Below are 8,354 nucleotides of genomic sequence, written 5' to 3' on the forward strand. Positions count from 1 at the left end.
ATAATCTGGCCCCTATCACATTCAGGACTGTCCCTAAAATGAAGCAAGATGAAATGGGAGACTTCCATCAACAGATTGTGGGCCGGCCGGTTCTCCTGGGCAATAAAGCAGCCCACCCAGTCCCACATAGAGGACCTGCAGAGGACAGAAGGCAAAAATATCACACACTACTTTTCTTCTTCCCTTCCTAACAGAAAAGGAAAGAAAGGGGAGAGATTTAAAAGAAGAAAGGAATTAGTGTGATTTAAAGAGAGACAGATATAATGGGGGAAGAGAGAAAGTACCATTTAGTGCTCTGCTTCAGGCAGCAAAATGTAATGAGCTAGCACATGGTCACATGCACTTTCCAGATCACAGGAGTTGCTTCCCTATGGTATGATGCCACATGACTATTGTATATGGGCAATTATCAGAACAACATGGACAGGACCAATCATACGTGTCTTTTCTGCTTATTGTTGCCCAACTGGGAGGGTGGCAATTGGGTGGGAAAGGCCCATGCGATTGGTCCTTTCTACGTGGTCCCAACATTCACAATCACACTGCAAGAATTAAGTTAAGAAAGCATCTTCCACTTAGGTACAGGTGCACGTGAATGGGGGCCTCAGTTACCCCACCATGAAGTGAGGACGTTATGACATGTAAGTTTTCAAATGATTGTCTGTATCCACCCTGAGGAAAAAATGTGTTGAAATTCGTTTGAAACACTCATTTCGTAACTGTCTAGATTCTAAAGCAGGATAGACAGAAGAACATTTCTGAAATTGTCTTACTTAGGCAGCACATGCCACCTTAATGGAAATATTCTGTCATCTGGAATTAAATGTATTTGCAAGACAAAAGAAGACTTAGATGTATTTTTCCAGAGTAAACGAAGAGGTTGTTTAGCAAAGAGAAATGCTGCCAATTAATTTGGTTGCTATGTATGATCACAAAGTTTTGCAGCAAGTGCACAGATTCTATTGTAAATGCCTAGATACAGATTCCCTTATAGCAGCTGTTTCTTTTATTTATGTTGTATTGTTGAAGTTTTGCTGTTCTTATTGTAAGCCACCTTGAGCACCCTATAATTTAGGCCCGGGTAAAGTGGGATAAAAATCCTTTAAATAAATGATGAAGAGAGACGGAAAATAAAATTGCCAAGATACATCTGTGGTGTGTCACTTTCGGAATGTTGTGGACAGTTCTGGTTGGCCCGACTAAAAAATAGTATCATAGAGGTGGAAAAGATGCAGAGAAGGGCTACCAAAATGATAAAGGGGGTGGGGTTCTTTTCCCTGCCAGTGGTGGGGTCACCCGAAAAAATGCTGAAGGGGCTCATAATGGCCAAGTACATTTCAGTTATTCTAGCTTTATCCCTTAAGATAGATTTCTGAAGAATAAATTATGCTGAAAAATAAATATGGCACATTAATGCTACCATCCTAAACATATTTTCTCTGCAGTACATCCTAGGGATCTTGCAAGAATTAACTTTCAAGCATGCCTAGCACTGAAACCTTATTTAAATTTCTAGGTTATGGTTCAGCTGTGGGTGTACAGGGAAGTTTCTTGTTTGGGGATGCTTGCAGCATTCACCCCCTCTGGTGCGGTGTGATGCCAATAAGGAAGAGCTAGAACATTTGAGACTTTTAAGTTTACAAAATAGAAAACTAAATATGATTAAAATGTATAAAATTATGACTGTATGGAGAAAAGAGATAGAGGGATCTATATTTTTTTTGTCTTTCATAAGAATTCAAAACCAATGAAATTGATTGGTTGTGGATTCGGAACTGAGTTCTTCACACAACGCAGCGTTAACTTATTAATTAATTAATAATTAATTGCCACACAAGGTGATGGCTGCCAATTTTGCATCATTTCTAAGCGGGAATTAGATTCATGGGTGGCAGCTATGAGTACTATTATAGTAGCTAACTTGAAGTTACTTGCTCCTAGGCATTACAGTGTTTTCTTGAATATTTATTTATTTATTTATTTGTTCACATTTTTATACTGCCCTTCCTCCAAGGAGCTCAGAGCGGTTTACACAGCTGCTCCTCCCCTCCTTCTTGTCCTCACAACAACCCTGTGAGGTAGGTGAGGCTGAGAGAAAGTGACTGGCCCAAGGTCACCCAGGAAGCATTGTGGCTGAGGGGAGATTTGAACCTGGATCATCCAGGGCTGAGTCCGCCTCCCAAACCACTACACCATCCTGGCTCTCCCAGTTGCTGGAGGGCAAACGAAAGAAGTGGGCTGCTGCTTTCATACCCTGTTTGGTGACATTCTGAAAACATTTGGCTGGACACTGTTGGCTATAGGATCTTGAACTAGTTGGGTCTTGGTCTGATCCAGAAGAGCTGTTCATAGATTGCTCAAAAAACAATGCAAGTATTCAGACTGTCTGATATATTAAATGTTCTGGAATTTCTGAAAATGACCTGTATATATGCCTATTGTAAATGCACTGTCTAGACAAATTGACTGTTTTTAGTCGATAATGACATCCATTAGTTTGCGAACTATTTCAAATAGAAAATGACTGTTGTACATTGTGTGCTGAAAGACATTGGCCAACATTTGTTATAGCACATAAAATATGGCAAACCAGGGCAGGACCTATCCTTAGGCATGACAAGGTTGCCCATCAGGCAGCAGATTTGGGAGTGCCATTTAATGGCAGTAAACTGGTATTTTAGTATTATATTGTTATCACCACTGGGAATATAATTTAGATTTCCTACCTCAGAGCACTGAGATGTCTTGGTCTGACTCTGTGGCATACTAATATTAAATGCAGATCCATATGCTACAGCTTATACCAAGGGGGTCAAACATGTTTCATACAGCAGGCCGAATTGCATTCCTGATGCCTGCTGATGGTGGAAGTGATGTCATTAGGCAGGAAGTGATGTCATTAAACAGGCCATAACCAAAAATAAGCATTTTTCTCAGTTAGGAACTCATTAGTTGCAAATGAAAGAAGAGAAAATATGCAAATCTTGATCATATTTCAAAAATAAGCACTTTTTCTCTCTTAGGAATTCATTAACTACAAATGACAGAAGAGAAAACACACAAATCTTTAGTATATTTCAAGATATGGGAGAGTCCAATTAACATGTGGGTTGCCCTTTCAGCAGTAACACCTCAGCACTGCTCAACAGCTGAGAGCCTGAGGGCCAGATAAAAAGCTTCTGCATCCGGTTCCCGGCCCTTATGTTTGTCACCCCTGCCTTATACCTTGGGAACTATGACAGCCATGCTTTGGCTGGTGTGTGAGTTTCAAAGCATAAATGGACAGAAAAATAAAACTATTAAAATGCCTTGGTATTTATTCAAGTGCGAATATCTAAATATTCCTTTCCATTCTTTCTTTTCCTCCTTTCCCGTCTTCCCCTCTCCTTTCCCACTTACTGTCAGGAAGGGCCACCTCCGAAGGGCCAAGTCAGCAAAGCCTGGTATCAGCAGAGACTAATGGCGGCGGCAGCAGTTACAACAGTGAGTGGATTTGGGGGGGAGGGGGAATCAAAGGACAATGAAATCAAGATGTGGCACTCATCTCCTAAAATCTGTTGTGCTAACCCAGCCATTTTCAACCACTGCGCCGAGGCACACTGGTGTGCCACGAATGGTCTGCTGGTGTGCCGTGGGATTTTTGGGGAGGGTCATTTATTAGTAGGGCCATTGGGGGATGTGAGCCCCCCACTGGTATCAGTCAATTGTCAAAAAACTGATGGTGTGCCTTGACAATTTTAGTACCTTGTCAGTGTGCCATGAGATGAACAGGGTTGAAAATCACTGTGCTAACCTGTTCTGAGGCATTGGGAATGTGTCTTCAGGCTTGTCAACAGAGCTTCTGGTACTCTTTAAAATAAGGATGGCAAAACGGGGTTCACAATTTCAGAGAGCAGCTTTCTACTCCGGCCACTGCTGCTGACAAAGTCCATCTGCTTATTCCACTGTTGCTCATTAAGACGCATCAGTGGTGTAAGCTGAGGCAGGGAAACAAAGGTTTGGAGCCAGCCATACAGTCAGTGGATGATCAGCTAAATGATCCCCTATCCTTGGCATGTGCTAGTGGACCTCTGCCAATCCCAGTTTGGTACTGAACTGAAGTGTTGATTTATGATGCCGCATATGTTTGCTCTGCTCTATTCTTAGAATGGGCAGAAAGATCCTGCCTTTTTTCACAGCATGAGCATCTTTAGCACAATCTACCTCCAAATGGATTTTACCATGAGAAGGGAAAGTGGCAGTTAACCCTAGCAGTAGTAATTTGGTCTTCCTTCCCAAAGCTTCTCGAGGTTTGTCTGAACTAGGAGGGATGGGGTGTTACAGGGAAAATACAAAACAGATCTCTTTTACAGGATCTTTTACAAAGCATCTGCCCCAGAGGCTGCAGATTTCTAAATAAATTTTTTCTTCATGGCATTTCACAAGAAATTCTGAGGCCCCCAATCTGATCTACTGCAGTGCTGGGGAAGGAGGGCTTGCTGAGAGTAGATTGTAGGTGATGGAAAACAGTGAATAGGGAAGAAGAAGGATTGGAGAGTGAAATGAAGGTTCTAGGTTGTGTCAGAGGGAGACAAGATCTGGGCAAATGAGGAGATAGGGTGGACTAAAAGGAGGATCAAGCAAACAGACTACGTGTGTGGAATGGCAGGGAACATGGAGAATCCATTACAGCTAGCAGTGTGTATGAAACTGGGAACAGTGGCTTTTAGGAAACCGCTCATGTGAAGCAAGATAATATTTTGGGAGTTAAACAATCATTAATATTACATTATCACAAACATGACTGATAAGTTGTTAAGTGTTTGTAAAGACACACATTCAGGAGCACCTGCCACACGTTTAACACTAGAGCTGAGTCAAAAATATTCTTTGGTTTTTTCAACAAAAAAATCTTTTTGGTGATTTTTCAATATGTATGGAAATGCATGCTAATCTTTTTCTAAATTGTCATGATTGTCAATTGCTTTCATGTACCTTTAAGTGACATCATACAAAATAGCATTTTGGTGTAATTCTCTCTGTAACTACTTGATTCGGTGGGATCATCCATGTGACTGAGGGCCCAATCCTATCCAACTTTCCAGTGCTGATGCAGCCACAATGCAGCCCAGAGGTAAGGGAACAAACATTCCCAGACATTCTGTGACTGTCCCCTGGATTCAGCACACAGCCCATGGGCACTGCTGCATCAGCCCTGGAAAGTTGGATAGGATTGGCCCCTGACTCAGAAAGAAGGATGCAGCATAGTCAGGGGGAAAAGTGCCCAAAGCAGCATTAACCAAGGGAGACAATGGCATCAAAAATTTAAATAATAAAAACTTAAAAAAGATAAATATTTGCAGTATTTGCACACTGATATTGGACAAAGCCAAGTCTAACACAGGAATAGAATCCTTACATTTCTTCATGAGAATAGCCCTGTTTTATAAACCACAAGGATATTTCAAAATCCTCCTCTTCATTTTCCGTAAAGAAAGTAGTCCTTTTTACAGGGAGCAGAAATACTCTGAAAAAGGCTAGAGGGGATTGTGGTAAATGTCCATGTGAACAAACAGCATGAGAGTCAAGGTCTATCCTTCCTTTCTCTAGATTTCTTCTCATTTTAATGAGTGTATCAGAAAGTGCAGAAGATACATGTGTGTGAACATGACCCTATCCACTTGACAGGCAATATAAATGATGTGAAAATGCATAACACCTGCTTGTGACCCTCTAGTAGTAGCTAGTATAATACATGAAGTATTTCTGTAAGGAGAAGGCTGTTGATTCCGGTCTTAACAGAAACCCCAACCTAGGCTAAGGCTTATCTCACAAATCTAGGCCTGGACACAGAACGGTACCTTAATGCATCAAAAAGTAAAACCTCACATTGAATTGCTTGTGGATAATGTCAATACCAAGTCTGTTGAGTAGGTTTTTCTCCAGTTAAATTTTTCTCTTTTTAATAAAGATAATTTTATTTCCCTAGTACAGTTTGAACATACTTAAGATGCTGAATAAATGTTGCTTATTTAAGTATGTGATAAAACCAAACCGGTGTTTGTTAGGAATGTTAAAGCTTTGCTAAATTTAACAGCATTTTTAGTGCTTCTCAAAGTGTGAAGGCAGTCTCTGCTATGAGCTGTGGCGGTTGCTCATGCATGTGTTCACTTCTCTTCAATTCCTTTTCTAACTTTTGAGTCCGCCTTGATTTGATGAGAGACATACCACTTGAACCATCCTCTCCAAGTCAGAACAACTTATTTGGCTGTGTAGACCTTTGACAGCTGACAGCGGCTGGTCCTTCCTTGGGATCTCTTTTTGGAGGCACCTCTTGAGCTTTCTTCCTTGCATTCTTCAGATCTACCTGATTCTGCTCCCTTCTCCTTAACTACAGAACCTGAATGATAATGGACATTGCTAGTCAAGCTATCGGTCCTTCTTACATCTTAGCTATCCTTGCGGAGGTTCACTGAAGCATGCATTACAAACTTATACTGGTTTTACACCAGTTTAAATGTCATGACTTCCCAATAAAGTCCTAAGTAGAACAGTTTCTGTGTAGGTGCTGAGAATTCTTGCTTTGAAAAGCATTTCACAGAACTACAGTTCTCAAGGTCCCTAGGTAAAAAAAATCATAATTAAACCAGTTTAAGACTGAGGTTTAGACAACTCAAAGATTGAATTGTTCAGATTGTCTGTACATCTACATTAAGTCTTCTTTCCTTCTCAGCCTGGATAGTGAATGCAAATGCATTTTTTTAGGATCCAAGAAATTAAAATATTGTGATTATTATAAAACATCTCTGTTATAGAACTGAGTTATTGCTTCTGCAGCCTTGGCTAAGAAAGGGAAGGAGCTGGCCTCATCATCATCTTTGTAGCGAGAACAGCAGCTATTTATCAGTATGGTAGATTACCTGTATCCAATAGGTAAGCTGAGTTTTAACTGCCATTAAAATGAGCACTACACTCACAGCTATTAATAGCTTTTGGAATAATAAGTTACACTTTGCAAAATAACAGAGGATGGCTCTTACAGAATTGATGGAAGAGCACAATAAACAGGGAAAGGCAATGAAAGGCGACCTGAGCAAGGCTCCAGAGCTCCAGTTGGCCCTGAAAACCATGGATTTCATTATCCACAGTTTCGGTATACATACAAGGCCCAACTTCTGAACACCCGCTGATAAGGAGGCACCACCTATATGTCTTTATATTTAAGTTTTTCATACTGCTTGTCCATTGTTTACAATGTCTATTGCACCAAAAAAAACCACAAACCCAATTATCACCATTATAAAACTTAAAATGATCCCGAAAATAACACTCCTTTAAACTAATACTATCTACTCAACCAGGGGTGTCCAAACTTTTTGGCAGGAGGGCCACATCATCTCTCTGACACTGTTGGGAGCCAGAAAAAAAATTAATTTACATTTCAAATTTGAATAAATTGACATAAATGAATTTATTAGAGATGGAACTTATATGAATGAATGAATGAAGGTCTTGCAGTAGCTCAAGCCCTATAAAACGTCTTGCACATAACAAGGCCAACCTTTTCTTCGCTGCCAATGCTGCATCACAGACGTGAAACAGCAAGTAGTGGAGGGAGCCCTCATCCTGCAGCTCAGGTGAGAGGTTGAACAGTCGTCCGCATGCTGAGAGCAGTTGTGTCGGGCCAGCATAGGCTCCAGCAAGTCTCCGGAGGGCCAGAGGCTCATTGGAGACGGGACCCCCCCCAGGCTGGATTGGGAGCCCCTGAGGGCCCCAAATGGCCCGTGGGCCAGGGTTTGGGTACCCCTGTAGTAAACCAATCTCTCAGAAATCCAAATAAAACTAAGATCTAGGCATAGCAGTATCTTCAACTCAACACCTAACAACCCAATCCTATCCTACCCTCCATCCCTGTTGGTGTAGCTGCACTGAAAATGAGTGCGTTGTATCCAGTGGGGGAATTAGAAGGCTTCAGCAGGGAAAGCTGAAGCTCCATAAGCCTCGTGCTCTGCAATGGGTCTCCTTGGAGCTGTGCCAGTGATTTTGATGACTCAAGTCCAAGGAGAGAAATAAGGGGATAGCATCCAATGTGTGCCATTGCCCCGGATCCATTCCTTCCCACAGCCTCTCTGCCCCATTCTTCCCCCTCCCCACCCCTTCCTTGCCCTGTTTTGCCCCATCCCTGCCCCTCTCAGAATGAACACCAATGGAGCGCTCCTTCGGCAGCCATTTTGCAACTGTGGAAGTCTCTTCCACTTTTGCAGTGTGCTGCATAGAACTGTCAAATCCTGCATGGGATTGTAGAAGTGTGTAAATATTTCATCCAAAGAGCTTTCTTGAGAGAAAGTTTCAGAGCAATGGTGCAGCTACGAGGA

This window comes from Tiliqua scincoides, chromosome 2 (genome assembly GCF_035046505.1).
Source record: "Tiliqua scincoides isolate rTilSci1 chromosome 2, rTilSci1.hap2, whole genome shotgun sequence".
Lineage (NCBI taxonomy): Eukaryota > Metazoa > Chordata > Lepidosauria > Squamata > Scincidae > Tiliqua > Tiliqua scincoides.